Below are 19,009 nucleotides of genomic sequence, written 5' to 3' on the forward strand. Positions count from 1 at the left end.
CCCATGCTGTCTGTTCTCTTCTCTCTGCAGTGGGCTAAAATTATCTGAGCAGAACTAACAGGCACTTCTGTGAATCCTGGGCAGTCATTTGTAAAGAGAAACATGCGGCCATTTCTCAGTAACTAAAAAGCTCATTTCAGCACAGTTGTTAGCAAACTGCTGTTGACAAACCTGGGGGAATATTATGGAATTAATAAGGACAGCTGCCTCTCCTGCTATATTGATAAACAAAAGACATTGGTTCATTTCCGATCCACGCAGGACCCTTCTTCCACAGAGTAAGAGCCCTGGAGACAGCCAGGAAGCAGGAGGGTTGACATCAGAAAATGCCAATTATTGCAAAACAAACTTTTCAGCCAAATGGTTCAGCTTGTTTAACAGTGGGAATCTGAGCTACTTGAATCTGTATGTAACTCAGCGAACAATACAGAAATCTGGAAGCAGACTTTTTGGTCCAGGTCTGCATGTAAGGTACAGGCGCATTTCAGACTAAGATTTCCCCACCCTCTTTTGAGAACAAGTGCCTTATCCCCTAACCACACAGCTTCGGAGCTGTTCTTATCCCAGTTTGACAGGCTTCAGGTGCACAACTTCTATTAAAGTGTTAATGGAACAAGGGAAGCTGCTTGGCTAAAAGCCCACCTGTCAAGGAGAGAGTGACTTTTTCCTGCTTGTTATGTCAGATACTGTCTTTAGCTCTGTCTGCAGCTGGCCCCAGAAGAGAAGGAATGTCTGAAATATCAAATATAGGTCACCACTTCAGGGGAAAGGGGAGGAGCAAATCCAGCTGTAGCTTAGCTGGGAAATTTGACTGGAGCTTGACACAGACAAGTCGGGCAGGCTCCTGCTACAGCTCAATATCCTCTGCCTGACATTAGGGGAATTAGTATTCACTGCCAAGAGGGAATATTAACATTCAAAAAGCTGGATACATTCTACACCAATCAGGCATCTCCCACAATCACTCTGAGCCTTACCCTTCCTCACAAGGGACAGTAGTGTCCAACACTGATAGAAACCAAAGATGGCCTCTATACTGAAAATATAACGTAAAACTGAACCATTAAGACCGGGCAAAACCAGCAAAGTGCATAAGGTCAGGAGGTGGCTCCTCTCATATCTTCATGCTTCGGTTCATTTGACATCACTTTTCATATAAAGCTGTGGTCATAAAAATTATTTTACTTTGGGATCTCAGCTAAGTGAGGTCTGATAAACCACCATTATTAAAACCAGGAATTAAACAAGAAGCCATCAAAGATGTTCTGCTCCTACTTCTGTTCCTGTCTGGTTTTCTAGGGGCTAGACAAGAGGTCACAGACAGGATAGCCAAGCACATAGCTTTGGCAGATTCACAACCTGAAAGCAGGCTAGCTGAGTGGCTAAGACTTGGCTATAACATAGTATAGGCCTGGCTGGGCTACTACTCAGCCAGAGACATGATTTTGTCGAAGCTCTTGTTTATCCAACCTGTGGATGGTAGTTGCCTGCCCTCAGGTGTGGACAGGAGTTCTACTTGGTAGTAAGGGTTTTTCAAGTACACTGAAGATTCACAATAATCAAGGGAAGACCTGAGCCCAGAATCCAAATTCCTCTTCTCACAGGCTTGTGGTGAGTTTCAGTAATGGGGAATAGGGAAGGATACAAACATCCTGATCAAGGCTGATCTTAAAATCTATGAATCAGTCTGCTATTACTGGGTCATTTTATTTTTCTAATTTACAACTTGTACCAGAAACTCAACAGTCTAATCTTTCCCAGTGTTAGACCTTAGGTGGGGTACCATGGCATCCACTAGGATCCAAGCCAGGGGCACGTCTTCAGGTTCTTTCAAACCTTGAAAAAAATGATTTATTGAAGTTGACATGTCCATGAAACCTCTAGATCTCATAGGGGAAATTTAAGGTCAAATGATCAACACCAGATCTTGAGCCCAATCTCATCGTTTTTGTGGATTGTATGGATGGGTTGCAACTCAACTTTAGAGAGAAGCTACTGTGGTTCCCCCACTCCCTTCCCCCTCACCCTCCTGTCAGATGCTAGCTCTATAGCTGTGCTTTTTTTCTGATTCCTTGGGGACTTTTGTCGCCAAGCCCCTTCAAACCTAGTTTAAGTCCTTCTAAGTTGGTGACCTAAAATGTTCTTCCCTTTCTCTGTCAGATGGACCAACCATTTCTCCTTTGGAAAACACTACCCAGGAGTCAAGAAAGCCTATGTCTTCTTGCCAATGCCATTTGCAAAGCCATGCAGCCATTTCTCTCCCTGAGCATTTACCCTCAACTGGGAAACACCACCTAGGCCCCTCACTCCTCAGTGGGATGGTGGCTTTGAGCTTCCCCTCCTTATAGACACTTGGCTCCTCATCCCTAGCCACTGGGGTCTGCTGGTTTTTCTAGGTCCCATCACAGTTTTTGAACACAACAGGGCTTGGGCACTGAATGAAGCACTGTCCGCTGTGCAAGATAGTCAGTAGCCAGAACCCTCCATGCAGATATGCCATTTCTTCTTCTTTCCACTTTGTTCTTGTAGTGCTTTCAAGCCTGTTTGTTTCCTCCATCCTAGATATCTCTGTATGCACTATATCGATGCAGTCCTTAGGTGTCCTGTATGCTTCTAAGCTGAGCCATCTTTCCCTGCAGCTCACTCACCTGGTTTCTGAGGGACAGGACCAGCAGGTGCTTTTCACATTGACTAATACCTTCAAACTGGCTGCCTTCACCAGTGACATGCATACCACAGTCCCAGAAAGTCAAGAACAGGACCTGAGTGGAGACTTTCAGAGTAAGAAACCCTGTCTAAGCAGGACCCCAACAGCTACAGTGAGGACTACTGATAGCAGGGATGACAGTGGTGTTTTCCACCCATTATGGGTACCTGTAATAGCTAGGGGAAAAATAAAGCTGCCTCCCTGTCTCACTTGGTTGGTGAACACAACAGCACCATTCCTTTAGTCCTCCAGTCACTAGCAAACTGTGGTTACAAAAGCAGAGTCCCTTGCATACACTGTAGGCTTGACTTGAAGCTCCTTTCTGCTTTGGTACATAAGCTAAAAATACTCGTTTTGTAGCAAAAAATTCTGAAACAATAATGACTGATAAATCAGCAGCTTCATTCCAAATACAGAAATCCTCCATTTCCCTTTATTATGATATTGCAACTGATCATCTCTGCTTTTGTTTCAAGTGTCACTGTTCTAGTACCTCAGCTCCACAAGTAGCCTGCTTCTGAATTATGGTTGTGCTCACTTGTTCCACTAGAGGACCCCTGTGAGCTATTCATTTGTATGTTATTACTGTATGGAAAAATCTGTTAGTTCACAGTAAAACTGTCTGCTCAGTATATATCTCAAATCTGTCTGCTCAGAGGCAATAACTCAAATTAACTCCCTAAAAGACTCTCAGCAATTATGCCGAAGAGATCAAAACTAAGACCCCAGACCTGTCCCGCTCCCTTTGAGGCACTCTACTGCACCAGGAGAGCTGGGTGGGAGTCCAGCCCCTGCTTTTTCGTGTCTCCTCTCTCAAAGGCTCACACTAGGACCATAATGTCACCAACAACATATGTCCAAACCACCATGAGTTAGGACAGGAATTAACAGTCTCTGTGATTGCCCCAAAGGATAAGCAATGGACGATGGTATTTCATATCCCTGCAATCAATGCCCTTCTTCTGCAGCCCATGATCTAAATAAACCATTTCACTGTGGGTTGAACAAGACATTTTTGATTGACCCAAATATGAAATATTGGGTTTTTAATTTGCAAAATATCCAAAAAAACCCCCTCTGTTTTAGTTAAACCTGATTTTTTTATTTTTAATTTGGCTACCAAACAGAAATATTTATTATTCTGCCAGATCTAATATAAAAGGTTAGGACATATTTCACTCAGTTAAAAAGAACTGTGGCTACATTCTGACCATGCTAACTGCGCCCATGTCTTCATAATCTCTGCTGTCAGCATCAGCACAGCTATAACAGCAAAGGTATGGAAAGAGAGATGTGCTTGGTGCCCAATTATAAAAGAATAGTCACTCCCAGAGAAATGTCATTACTGTTTCTATTTGCCCGTGTCCCACTGAGCATTCTGGTGGGATCATCCTGTCTGGAATCTCACTAGCAAATAAGAAAAGATTCCAATGGTAAAATAACTAAACAGACTCAATCCTCTTAAATATGATGCGTGTGTTGTGACCCAAAGAAGGAGCAGTGTTTGGCTAATCACATGCAACTCTGCCATAGGACCACATTGGATTTCCAGAAGCGATTTCCCAAGCCATTATTTCAGGGACACAGCCAGCAACATCAGAAGGCCTGCCTACACCTTCCAGAATGGCACTCCAGAATGGCAACAGTTTTTTCTCTTTCACCTCTTTAGGGATTTGGTCTTTTTCCCTCTCCAAGGTTTGAGGCTGATTAGCTTAGACAAAATGGAAAAGAAAAAAAATTCAGCAAACCTTTTAACTGAAAATAATTTGGAAAAATTAATTCCTTGCACTTTATTCTGCTATATAACCATTCCAGAGCTACATTTCAGTCATTGATGCTACATTGTTACCAGCCTAAAAAAACAAAACACAACACACACAGCCAAGGCCAGAGGTCTGCACTAGATGGCAATAAAGTACCATTTATTGTGATGTGTGAGAGCTGCTTGGTGCAGTCTTATCCTTAGGACAGCTCTTTCCAGGGACAGGGCACTGTACCCTAACCTTTTCCAATACATAGGAATGAATCTGCAAATCCTCTGCAGACCCTTTTTTATGATTCCACCCAGGAAAATGGTTGTGAACCCGTAAGCAGGTCCTTTATCTTGCTGCCTTTTGCAAGCCAGTTCGCTCTGCTATTAAACCCTCAGGCAGCTCATTTTCTATCAAACAAACTTTAATTAGTAACAAAACAATCAAACCACAATCCTCTGTCCTCCCCTACTCCAACTCATGGGGCTTAACATAAAGCACCAAGAGTTACAGCGTCCCCCTCACCGTCAGCCCAACAGTCATTCACCTGTTGGGGGGACGGGATAGAGCTCCACTTTGGAGTCAATCAACCCCCAGGAGCCTGCCCCACCAGCTCCAGTACTATCTGCAGGAAGGGAGGGGAGAGAGGGGAAGGGGAGCATGCTGCGGGCTGGGGTTTGGGGGTGGGAGGGCTCCAATCTACGTGCCCCCCCCTCCACCCCTTCCAGCTCAGGCTTGGCAAACCCCAGCCCACAGACCACTCCCCCAAACCTCCCTGCCCTCCCTTCCTGTAGATAGCACTAGGGGCAGAGCTAGGCTTCAGTAGCCCATCCCTGATCGCAGGACAGAATGACCCTAGTGGAATGCCTTCATCTGATCCCTCATCAAATGAGGGTGAATTTGTCACAAGATTGGCCACTTTAAAGTATTCCGCAGTCGTGCACATGTGTTATGGTAGGGCACAGCTGTAGAGTGCTTTCAGGGGGGCAATCGCATGACAAATGTGATTTCTGTTGGCACCCTAGGAGAAGAGCTACTTGCCATTAGTGCTTCCCCCAACACAGCAGCCTGTCTCTTCCTTGCAACAAGCTATTCCCTCACAGCCTGCTCTCCTCTCTCCATGCTCTCTCTTCTGGGAGCCTTCTCCCACTGGGGCACTGCCTCGTTAGCCAGACTCCTCACAGTTGCACTCGTAACAGGGCTGACTGGCCCTTCTTAAGGAGACAAACCACCCTGTTACACACCCATTTGTGACTACCAGGAAATCTGGCCGCTTCGGAAAATCCTAGAGTAACAGGGATTGGGGGGCCAGTGACATACCCTTTACCCAAATTCAGACCTGGGAGATAGACTTACCAGTGGAAAAATGTGACATTACTGGAGCATCTGCACCTAGCCAAGGGTGTGAATTCCTGGGGCCGCAGGCAGCTGGATATAAATTCGGGCACCTCAGTCACACTGTAACCCTGTCATTTACTAATGGCTGAGTTCTTCATTTAGCTACACTAACCTCCGTCTACAGTAGGGGCTTATTTTCTTACGAGGTCCCCTATGTCTAATGTCTATGAATGGGTTAGTTTCTAAGCAAGTCAACTAGCTGCTTTTTACTCTCCTGGTTCACTCACCACCTAAAACAAGATGGCAAGATAAATTCTCTTCTCAGTCCCACTAGAGATTCAATTCTGGCTCGCAAGCACAGCTATTGACACACATCAGTACATGCCCTTTGATCTCCTTTTTTAGGGATCTGATTTCTTTTCCTATTAGATACCCATGAGGGGCAGCCCTCTGCCTGCCCAAAGGCCCTCTAACACCTGTCCTGCTCCAGTTCCCAGGCAATGTGGTCTCATCAGCATCTTCCTACCGGGAAATTTTCAAACAGCAAACAGCTTCCTTTGACTCCCTTTTAAGGAAGCTACCAGGGAGCAAACAGCACTCTATAAGAACTTTAATCCACTCTCCTGCAAGTTATAGAAGATCTAAACATAGCCCCATCCCTTTCCTAAATTCAGCCCCAGCCTGATCCTTTCTCAGCCACCCAATCCTTGACCCTGCAGGGGTGAGATAGCTAGATAGATGGCAAAAGACTGCTGCATAAAGCAACAGTTGGCAGTCTGTTTGAGAGAGGTCCTGGCAGGATTGGGAGGCATTTAGCAGACCTGGGGAAAAACATTTTACAAGATTCTGAGGTAAAACAAGGATCTTGCACCTCTAGCAGTAATGAGCACAAAAATTTGTCCACCTATTTTAAAAAGTGCACACATGAATTCAGGCGAATGGAAGAAATAAAGAACAACTAATGGTAATCAGTTAGTAGCTGAATAAAATCAACTGCTGAGTCCCAGCTGCAACAGAAGTGAGACTCTGGTTTGTAAATGCAAATAAAGTACTTGAGGTCCGATTAAACTGTATAGAGCAAAATGTGGCCCGTGGGCCAGATGTGGCCCACCAGGCCATTCTATCCAGCCCATGGGGCCCCTAAAATATTTAGAAAATTAATATTTATCTTCCCCTGACTGCCTGTCATGCAGCCCTCGATGGCTTGCCAAAACTCAGTAAGCGGCCCTCCACCCAAAATAATTGCTCGCCCCTGGTATAGAGCGATGCATGAGAGGGGCACAACAGTGCTGACCACAGGTTGTTCCTGGTATATATTGCTCTTAACCATAAATGCAAGGGGGCTTTCAAGTCTGGTGTTTGTACAACAGTACACAGCGTTCAGAAAGAAAAGTACAGGATATGGTACTGAAGAAAAAATGCAATGTTTTTATTGGGGCCTGTTGTGAGGGAGACCAGCAATGACAGTTACACTTCTATATAAATCACTAAACTCCAGCATTCTTAAACAAGAACTCCAAATTCTCAAGTTGTTATCCCGACATCTATCAACACAAGCCATAAACATTATCATTTCATGAATGTAAAAGGCCTCTGGAATTTCTCAGCCATCTCCTCATTGACTGCAGTACTGTTAGGCTCCAAGTACTGTGGTGATTTACAGCCCCCATCTCATGACAAGCAAATGCATTTTCTAATAGAAGCAGGACAGGCTGAGAAGTGAGGAGGACAGAGACACCAAGTTGCAGGGGGGATGTGTGCATTGCGGAAGACCCAAGTTTCATCCTCAGCACACAGCTGAACCCATATAGGGAACACTTCCTTGTGTTCCCACCAAAGGCCTCTTACCTTTGCAGCATTCTGTTTGGGTTTCAGCCAGTCTGGCAACCTTTGCTGGCAGAGCTTCCTTTCTGTCTGCTGAGTTCCAGGACTCAGGTGCAATGCAATCTGGAGCATCCTTCTGATCATGAGTACACAAGACATGAATAAGGCCTCCAGCCAGGCCCTGGCAGACAGCACCAGAGAGGAACCCGTGATGGTACAGAAATCACCAGCAGCTGGAGGGGCTGTGTGAGTTGGGCAAATGGAGAAGGGTCTAGCTGGCTTGGAAAGAAAAAGGTACTAAGGACACAGAAACAGCAGAAAGGAAGGGGGACACTAGAACAAGTTTCAGTTTCAGAGAGGCATCCAATTTGGGGCCACCTATCCAAACTGACCTGTGAAGGAGCATCTCTGTCCAGTGATATGGGAAGTGAGCTCAATACCTGTTGCCCAGTCTATGCAGGTAAGCACCTATATTATAGGAGCTACCATTGCCCACAGCACTCTTGTAGGCTATCCTGGCAGAGGAACTGAATGGCTATAGACGGTGAATCATCTCCTTACCCTTGGAGATAGTCTCTTTTCCAGAACAACTTCGAGGCACATTGGTGGGGTGGTGTTGGAAAGCTTGCAGTGCTATTAGCCAAGCTGTGCCTGTCCTGTGAGGAAGAAGAAATGAGAATCAGCTTCAGTGGCCACCAATCCTTCGCAGTGCTCCTAACTGCACTATGTAAAAAGCCCATCTGCCTCCCCATGAGCACAGTGAGACATGGTATGCAATGGAGAGTGGCAGAGCACGGTGTTCTACAGCACGGTGTTCAATCTTCCCACCCACTTCTGAGACTAAAAGTACCTATATTCCCTCTTATGGATCACAACAGGGAACTGGGGTGCCATGGGTGCTAAGGTGCACAGTTGACAGCCCAGAGGTTGCAAGTTTTTCTGCCATAGCAGAAGCACTCACAGCACAACCCTGTCAGATTCCAACAAATCTGCATATTCTGCTAAATACCTTGTCACAAGGACACAAAGAAGCAAGGAGCACAGAAGACCTTTTCTGCAGTGCTCAAAGGCCAGTATTCCCAGGCATGTGTTCTCCTCAGGTCTCAAGCTGGTGAGCTGGTCCCCAGGAGAGAAATCCTGTACCTGCCCAAAGACTCTTGAGTTCAATACACATTAGAGCTAGAAGGATCAAGGCCACCCCAGAGTGGTTGCTTTCAGAAACACTTCAAGGAGAGGATTCAAATGAACAGATCAGTGGTCAGACTCTTAGCATGCTTCCCTAGGAATACACTCCTCTTTTAGTGTTAATTTTAACAGACAGAGCCCTGCCATCAGAACTGAAGCCCCTCCTGCTCGCTCAGGGTACTTTTCTCTAGCCAGTCCAATGCACTCACCCCAACCCCTGCATATTCTAGTGAGGCCAGACCAGAACATATATGGGAGGGCGCAGGACAGAAGAGTGCTTAGTCTGATCCTACATGGTCACATGCTCTGGAGCCGACCTGTCATATTGATTCAAAATGCATGCCAATGTTTAATTAAAGACTAGACATCATTGCAGCTAGAAAAATGGAGTAGCTGCATTCTAAATAGAACAGGGTTTCTGGGGGGAAAGAAAATAATAGCTACACGCAACAGCACTGGAATCAATATTGGTACATTTGCTTCTGTGATGGCACTAATAGCAGCATATCAGTTTTCCACAAGGACACCAGTCATCTGTCGTAATGGGGCTCCAGATCCTGGTAGAACTAAAGCCCTTTGACCTAGAAGGGTGCATCTTCAGGGATACACACCTCCGCCCTGTTCCAATAAAAATAATGAATAAAAGCAAGCTTGCCAGTGTTTCCAAGGCAGGACAAGTCCATTTCATCTTAGCAGCATTGGCCTGGCTCTGCAACAGCTGAGATGGAAGCAATGCTGTACTCTCAGCTAAAGCTATTTATATATCAATACGGAACTTTTTCTCTCTCTTTCATGTTGAGCCATATGATCAGAACAAACAGGTTATGAAAACAAAGCCTGTTCTTGCTTTGTCATTATGCACATCAAACACCTTGCTCTCGTGCAGATGCTTTGGGCTCAGTCACAGGCAAGGCTGCACCATTCCATTGACAGAAAGCACTTTTCTTGTGCTGTGAGAAACTGGAGCGGAACCCAGAGGCTTCTTCCCCTCCACAGGAGAGGAAGCTACTAAACATGTCTAGGAATTGGTTCCTCCCACTGGAGCTTTACTCTGACCATTGCTATTCTCTGACAAACCTGCGGAATAAAGTCTCAGGCCATACCAGGGAGGGAACCCTGGTAAAAATTCAGGGCTCTGTTGCAGTCCTTTCTGCCGGTCTCTTCTGGCTTCCAATGGACTTTACTAGCTGCTCACCTAGTCAGAAACTTCCATTTCTTTCCCTCAGAAAAAATTCCAACATTTCCAAAAATATATTTTCATTTAAAAAATGAATGAAAGGCAAATTGTCTAAATTTTCCACAAAACCAATAGTTTTTGGTGGAACCTACCCCTTTTCTTTGTACCTCTCCATCTCTACAGAAGGAAAGATGGGGCCTGTTTATGACTAACTAGAATGATTTGAACCTTTCCAGGTTATAATTCCATATGGGAAAATTGATTTTCTAGCCTCTGACGCAGATAAGAAGAGAGTGGGGTGCTGTGTCTTCATCCAGTACCTACTGCCAAGTCAGATCCATCTCAGAAGTGTCAGTGCCTCCCATATCAGATTTCCTCCCAACACTTACCTTCTAGATAAGCATTTTCCACTCCCTCTTAGCTAGCAAGGTGCAGGTAAAAGGAAAGGCAGATACTTGGAAGATAACTCTACTGGGAGATTTTATTGTAAAATGAGATGCAAGGCAGTGTTAACACTACTCACAGAGAGAAAAATCTTCTGTCACTCACAGTCTACCTGCAAAGTCAACAAACCAAGAACAACAAAAGAGGGATAGCGCAAGCTTAGAAGTCCATTCACTGTCCCTAATGTTATACATTCAAATGATAAACAGGGGAAGGATTCTATGCTCATAGCTAATCCTTGCACTTTTGTGAATTAGTAGAAGTATACAAAAAAGTGTACACACACACACACACACACACACACACACACACACACACACACAGTGGGATAATATATGACAAAGACAGACACCTACAAATGGAACAGAATAATACATAACAAAAATTTGCGAGTGCACATATAGACAGAGAGCAAAATAAAGCAGGTCAACATGCAGTTTGCTCACTTATTTTGTCAGTTGTGGTTTTAATCATTGATGCTGCTACTTCCTAGTCTACCACAGAATTCTTGCAGTACATTTTTCCGTTGTAATCCTGAAACCCATTACTAGTACCTACCAGTACATTTTTCAAGACAAAGCAGGTTAGAGGTGTGCCTTATAAGCCAGGGGTGGCTAACCTGTGGCCCTGTCCACGTGGCATCTGGAAGACCAGGGAGAGGACAGGCAGAACAGAAGCCAACAGGGCAGAAAGCAGAGCAGGAGATCAGGCAGGGAATGCAGTGTAGGGAGTAGAAAAAAAGAGCAGCAGATTAGGCATAGGAGGGGAATTAAAGTGGCACTTGGAGAGGGCCTGGGGCTAATTTGTGGTATGTCTGCCAAAAAGGATGTCTCACACTGTTACAGACTAGCTGAATCAGAGGTGGAGAGCATCCATCACTAATGTACCTAAACAGAAACCATGCCTTAGTCAGTCTCAGAAGAATTTTACTGAAACCCTCCTACACAAGCAGTCCTTGATTCATTATAGTTCATTCCTGGGATCCCAGAGGATGTGACCATACTTCAGGATTTTAAATTTAAGATGATTAGTGCCAGTGAGAAGATTGGGAATCACTGCTTGAAGTCTGCCTTGTAAGAAAAGCATATTAGCTAACCATAATGAGTCCTAATGTATTAAGAAACTCAACTTTTTCTCCTGATAGGGAAGCTAGGCTTCAGGTAGCTGGGAAGCCTACTAAATTCACTGTAGAATAAGCTGCTTGCTAGTTATGTAAATAGGCAAGAGGCAAGAAGACAGGCAAGAGCACTGAAGATTAAATCACAGAGGAAATAAGTCTGCTCTGTAATGATAATGCCATGCTGTCTGCCCTGTAAATAATGAACTATGTGCTTTCTTGAAATCTGGCGATGCGACCCAGGAAACAAACCCTGTGATCAAGTTACAAGTTACATGTTCTGACTAGACAACAAACTGGGAAAGAGACATATGGTTTCATCCATGCAAGTTGCTCCATTTAGGACCATTTGAAATGAGAGCAACTGTGTTACAACCGTAGGCTACTATCAGATGGGTATAAGCATCATCAGCTAACATGACAGTGGCCCCATTATACAGAGGCTGCAGTCTGGTTCCAGTGGTCTTATGCAGCCTTTATCTGAATTAGTTTATGGCCATGATAACAGCATTGGAAGCCAATTGTTTGATGCTCTGTCTGCACCAGACCCTGAATATTATGAGCTGAAACAACTTTAAGATTTTAATATATTTATTCCTTGATAGCCTGTGGCTTGCTCCTGCCAGGGGCTTAGCTCTTATGTCTTGGGAGCTGAGGTGCCCAGCAACATGCAGGACTGAGCCATAACAAGTTGGTAGCCTGGTATGTGTGGAGAGCACAAAAGATAGAGGGCCAAGTCTTCAAAAGCAGCTCCTAGCTTTGACTACTCAACATGCAACATACAAGAGTAATCTGAAGAGGCAGGCAGCACTAGCAAGGTCCATGTAGACAGCCCTAGCTGGTGCAAGTCAACACAGCTCCACTGAAATAAATGCTACCACATGGATTTATTGCAGGGGTGGACAGCCCACAGGCCAGATCAGGCCTGCCAGGCTATTCTATACAGCCCACAGGCCCCTAAAAAAATTAATAAATTAATATTTATTTGCTCCCTGATCCCCATCAAAGATCACAGGAGCCAGGGGCAGTAGGACCCAGAGGGAGCCGGCAAAACCGAGCAATGCAACCCCACTCCACCCCCAGCCATTTCCCTGCCTTCCTGCCCCCGCGGCCCTGGGCCACACTGCCGGACTGGAGAGTACGGGCTGCGCCATGGGGCCAGGAGCAGGAGGGGTGTGTGTGTGTGTGTGTGTGTGTGTGTGTGTGTGTGTAAGCAGAGACAGGGGGGTGTTCATAGGGTAAGTCCCATACGCACACCCCACCATACACATGCATACCCCGCCTTGCACTGCCATACACGTAGACCCCTATACTCACAATCCCCCACATACCCCAGCCACCTTCTCCCCACACACCCCATACCCACCCACACACACACATCCCCACATGCTCCCTCACCCCACACCTATCCACCCCCAGACACACCCACACCCTCCCCCACACCCCACATACCCACACACTCCCAGTACGCCCACAAACATATACCCATGCCCCTCAACATGCAAGAGTAAGACTTCATTTTAAGCTATTGTGCAATCACCTCTATGTACACTACACAAACACATGTAAATCAGAACAGAAATATTTTTTTTAAATCAAGTTAATAAACGTTGTAGATGTTTTCTTTTAGAATATAATTTAGTATTTTTTTTGGTTCCAAAATGGCAAAACTCCTTGCTGAAAGGAGTACTTCCGGGGGCAAGGGGAGGGACTTCTGATAGTAAAGGTCAGAGGTTAGGGGGCAGGACTTCCGATCACAAGATGGTGACCCTAGGCAGGGTAGCCTACCTCTTAGCTAGCAAAGCTCTGGGCTAGCAGGGGACTGAAGACAAGGGTTAGGAACAAGAATTACACACAAACTGGTGTGGTTGAATACCAGTTCAAATCTGTAACACAACAGAAGTTCAGTGCACATAAACTGCTTTCAAAATAGCCAAAACCAGTTTAAGTTAAATCTGGATGGGCATAGCATCAGGCTTAACTGATTTAGGTTAAATCAGTTTCTTGAACTTCTATGCCAGATCCCTTCCAGATTCAAGTTAAACTCACAGTCCCCCAGCATCCCAGGATGCTTTACATCTCCCCCCACACCCTCCCCACAGGCCCAAGCTGTCTGGTCCAGTAGAGCAGGGAGGCATGCTCTAGCGCCCCCTGGCTTCTGGCCTGGGCCACTACAAGCATGTGGCTGTATTTCTGGAAACAAAAGTGAATGCCTGCTCACTTGCTTATAAATTCAATCTACGCAGCTTAAGCTAACCTGCAAAAATTGAATAGATTCAACCTCAAGCTTTTTGACTATCTGTACTTAGCCAAAAGGCTTGTTCATACATTGTCCTTGCTGATCCCTGGAGAAACACCAGAGTACACTGCAGATAAACCTAGCAACCTGATCCAAGTTCCAAGCCCAACCTTACTCCCAGAAAACTACTGGAGGGGGAACCTTTCTGAGAAAAGCAGTGAGTTAGTTGTATCACACCAGACTGTAGTCCCAGTTTCCTAGTCACCCACTCAGATCTGCTGCCTGAACAAATTAGAGCAGGTTAGCAGCTGGCAATAACAGAAGCAGAAAAATGGTAAAAGCAATTTTGAAGATATATAATATTACCAAATCAGGTAGGGATCTGTGTTCCAGCTGCTTGGGAGTTCCTCCTCAGTCAATGCATTTACTGGTTATTTTTTTCTACCACAATGCTCAAACTTTTCCTCCTCTCCCCACAAACACATTCAGCCCTCACAGTGAGATGGATTCTGTAACTGTTCAGAACAGAGACCCGAAAAGCTGAACATTAGCAAAGCGCACACAGCTTCAGGAAACAATATCCCTTTAAAAAAGGGCTCTACCTTCAGCTTCTTCTGGCTGTTCTTGGGATTGCAAAACTAAGTAAAACAGAGGTTCCCCTGCACACCCTCAGATCCCCCACCTCCACACAAACACAAGCTTTTTTTACTCTTGTAACCACATACCCAGTTAAAATCAACTCTTGATCAAAGGGAGGTACTTTTTTATGCAACATGTAGTTAACTTGTGGAATTCATTGCCACAAGAAGTGGTGGAGGCAGACAACATAGCCAGATGAAAAAAGGGACTAAATAAATTCATGGATGATAGATCTATATAAAGAGCTATTCCTCAGAAAGGTTTAGAGAGGCTGGAGGAACACCTCCAGTTGATAATGGTTGATGCCAGAGAAGGTAATGAATAGGGGCTAGATCACCCAAGAAATATCTGTTTCAATGCTCTTCCTTTATAGCAGTGTATCTCAACCTGTGAATCACAAGAATGTATGAAAGGGTCACGAACAAACTTTAAAAATGGATTCTCCTTTAAAGGAGAAAAACATGGGAAATTGTGGCTTTACCCTTGCAGGCTGGCAGAGATCCAGCCTGCGAGGGGCTGCCTGGGGCCTCCCATGCATGCCCCACACACCCACCCCCTGCCCCACACACTGGTAGGCTGTGGGTGGGGGATAGTGGGTCGGGAGTGAGAGACACTGGCCGATGATTTGATGTATTGTATTGATGCTTACAAATGGGTCCTGGTACAAAAAGTTTGAGAACCACTGCTCCACAGCATCCACTTCTGCCACTGCTGAGGATAGGATACTGGACTAGATGGACCACTGGTCTGACCTGGTATGGCATTTCTTATGTTCTTACGGAGGTAGCTCAGGGTCTAAGCCACTGCGTATTGATGGCAGTGAGAAATGGAAGTAGCAGAGGACCCACAAGGCTTCCCCCAAAACCCTTGTCCAACAGCTCTTCCAACTACACAGTAGTTTCAAATATTCACAAATGCCGAACACGCATTTTAAATACACTTTATACACTTACAGGAGCTCTTTGGGAGCTTGCTGCCGCCAGGCTCCCGCCGCTGCGCTCCAGCCGTTGCCACCGGGGGCACTGTGTTCATGAACGCAATGCCTTATTCATGGATTTCACCATTCGCGGGGGATAGGAGAACATATCCCCTGCAAATGGCAAGGGTCACCTGTAGTCTGGTGCTTTGCCTTGAGCTACTGTGTGGCAGTCAGGCCAGTGGGAGACAGATGCACCGTTAGCATCCTCTCAAAAGCTAACACCACAAGCATCGAGGCGATGATCATCCAGCATAAACTTTGCTGGGCCAGCCATGTCATCTGGATGTCCAACTTCAGACTTCTGAAGCAAGTTTTATTCTCCCAGCTCAGTCAAGGTGTATGCTCAAGAGGAGGGCAGACAAAGCACTTCAAGGACATCCTCGAGGCCAACTTGAAAAAATGCAACATTGACATGAGCTCATGGGAGACTATCACCCAGGATACGCCCCAAACGGGGGATGAATCTGCTACAAGCATCTCAGTGCTTTGTAACCTCACAACGACAATGGGAGATGGAAAAGCAGGAACACCAGAAACAGCACGTTGCAGACCAAATCAAAAATCCAGAGCCACCCAACCCATGCAGAAACACATGCCTGAGTTGCAATAAAACCTGTCATTCCCAGATTGGCCTTGTCAGCTATCTTTGGATCCACAGATAAGGCAATCATGGAAGACAATAGTCCTTGACTGCAAGGGACTGCCAGAGATGGGGTACAACCAGAGACATGATGGCTGGCACTGGATGGGGTACATAATAATACATCCAGCCTAGAAATTCTGTTTCAGGTCCACATTACAAGATCTTGCCAGGAACTGCCTCATCTTTAATTTCAGAGACAAACTGCAAAAGGAGGAGGAGGAAGGAGATCTACAGGCCAGCAGAAGAATTTGAAAGAGCTGAATAAATGAAGGTCTTGGGACAGTTTGAGAGATCCAGTTTATACAAGCTCCATACCGGAGATCACTTCCCCCAACCACAAGCTTCAGGCTGAATAGTAACAGAAGCCACATGCTGGCATCTATGGCCGTCTCTGCAGAACAAAAAGCCGTAACAAATTCCAAGCAAGCTAGTAACCAATGTCTCCACAGACCTGCTGCTTCCAAGGTTGTTTTCCCTCACTGACTCCTCAGGTGGGCCATTTCTTACAATGAACATTATTACCTACATGTTCCCCAACAGGGTCATGCCTGCATGTCCTCTCATAGCACATTAAGTGATTACTGGACAAAGGTTTAATGCTCAGTCTCTCCTGAGAGAGTGGTCAGCAACAAAAACCTGAAAGTGTGATATGCTGGATGTCCAACTGCTAGTATATTTCAGTAGAGCTAAGAGCTCTCAGGATGATGGCAGATTGGACCCTCACTGAACTCTGATGTCCCCAATTCATTTTATTGGCACATTAAACAGTTTCAGGAAAATCTACCAACCTTCACTTTGCTGTAAGGAAGAAAATACATTCCTGTAACTACTTTGCATTTCTATAGTACTTTCCCTATAATTATCCTGATGCCACTACTCCATACTTCCCATGAATTTAAATAGGCTGAAATTATTGTGGAAACTAATTACTTGCATGGCATGTAGTGCACTGCAGCTAAACATTTAGATGGCAACACAGCAACATTTAAGCAAAATGAATCAATCCTTCAAAGTTAGTTAATTCTACATAAAAATGACTTTTAAAAGAAGGGATGCATTGACTCAATCTATTAGTGTTTTAACTGAGTTTATGCTGGCATAATTTCAATTAAATCAGGAGACATGCTTCTGCCTTTGAGTGCAGTAATGGGGACGCAATTCAAACGTACTATTTTCTCCTGCTTTGAGTATTGACTTTCTGAAGTGTTTCACTTGCTGAATTTTTGCATGTTTCAAAAAACCACATATAGAAACAATTCATATAACATTCATAAGAATGCATTTTCCATCAGAGAAAATAGTTTTATTGAAGCCAAAGCATTTTATGGGAATTTATTTTGTCAACATCTGCTCTAGGAAAGCATCAAAACAAATAATTTAGATGTTTTCATCATTTCCTGTTGAAAAGTTAAAAACCTTTGGATTCAGTTTCACCATTTTATTTAGTGTAATGTTGCTTTTCTTGGTTTTATTGTATTGTATTTAATATATTACAATGTTCTGACATTACAGAAACATGTTTTCTAATAGAATATTTTCATAACCTCCGTTTTGCAAGAATTGTCATTTATTTATTCATTCATTCAATTTATATGCCAGCCTTCCCAGCAAAGACTCATGGCAGCTTGCAACAAGAAAACAAAATATATTCAAAACAGGAGAGGATCAAACCAACTTAAAAGGGAACTAGAACCTCAAGTTAAAACAGAGACCCCATAAACAATATCTCAGCCTAGATCTGTGTGGTGAATTCTTGCCCAAGTAGGAAGATCTTACTTCCAAAATATGCCCAGGTTTGGGCTCTGGCAAGTCTCAAGAGGAAGAGAATTGGGGAACAACTTCAGAAAACAACTTCCCAGAGGATTTGGCACACTGATGATACTTGAGAGCATGCATTTTCATACAACCGACTCAGGACATGGGGGGCTGCCAGCCAGGAGTCTGTCTTACCAAAACCTCCTGGCAAGCTGCGAGGGAGGCCCTGTAGGCAGGGCTGGAGATGGGAGAGATGTCATGGCAGGGCCACAGAGTCCCAAAACTCAAAAAGCAGCTGGTGGAAGCTACTGTAACTTAGAAAGGACTCCCTGGAGCCCCTTCTCTTTCAGCTGCAAGCTCTGAGTTGAGCCTCAAAACTCTTCCCCAGGGGAGCACATGTATGCCAGTAGCTGGAGACATGGGGCAAAGGAGCTCCACTTCATTTCCCCTGTATTCAAGCTGTACCTGGAATTGCTTGCACGTTGCAGGCAGTTAAAATGCTGCAAGACGACAGGTGATAAAAGGAGGGTAGAGAAGATGGGATGAAAATAGAAATAAGTTTTAAGGAAATTCCCACCCGAAGTGTCACTTAGAAGCATCCTCCAGCATGGCTACAGCACAAAACAGGAGGGGGGGGGGAGGAATGTACACACGCGCGCACACACACGTACATGGGCATGCACACTGCTCACAGAAAGGCTCTTTGCCATCGATACAGAAAGAGACTAGGAAGGGGATAAATGCTGAATGCTCCTGAGGTCAGAGATAGCAAATACCTGCCCTCTGTGACTAGGCTGTATGGTTCATCTTTGGCACTGTGTTCCAAGGCAGAGTAGGCTTAGTAAAAACCCAGTTCTTCACAACCACTGTTGGCTAATAAGAGGCTAAGAGGAGAGCTGGGTGCAGCTTTTCTTCCTCACAACAGCAAAAAGGGTACTAGGAGAAGGCAAATAAAGTATCTATCAGCTTGGCATACCAAAGGGGACCTGCTGGACAAGGAATGTGTGTGGGGGCTTCCTTTGGCATGGATTCCTATTCTGGGGTTGATCCCAAGGTGGCAGCAAACACAATGCAATGCCACTCACTCTACCTAATCCTGTCTACCCCTGCCTTGTTATTAATGGTATTGTGGTCAGAATCAGGTACTGTACAGAGAGACACAGGAACCAGCCCTGCCCCGAGCAGCTGACAGTCTAAGTAGTCTGGTGTGA

The 19,009-nt window shown here is 45.1% G+C and overlaps 1 protein-coding gene across 24 annotated transcripts in view; it reads right to left on the reverse strand.

The window, feature by feature from the left end:
* Positions 1 to 19,009, reverse strand: part of PCBP3 (poly(rC) binding protein 3) — a 247,485-nt gene that overhangs the window by 175,982 nt on the left and 52,494 nt on the right. For all 24 annotated transcript variants that reach the window (XM_025202249.1, XM_025202248.1, XM_006022070.3 and 21 more), the window contains one exon: positions 8,182 to 8,276. The gene's annotated coding sequence lies outside the window, so the exon portion shown is untranslated. The remainder of the gene's footprint in view (positions 1 to 8,181; positions 8,277 to 19,009) is intronic.

This window comes from Alligator sinensis, unplaced genomic scaffold (genome assembly GCF_000455745.1).
Source record: "Alligator sinensis unplaced genomic scaffold, ASM45574v1 scaffold566_1, whole genome shotgun sequence".
NCBI lineage: Eukaryota > Metazoa > Chordata > Crocodylia > Alligatoridae > Alligator > Alligator sinensis.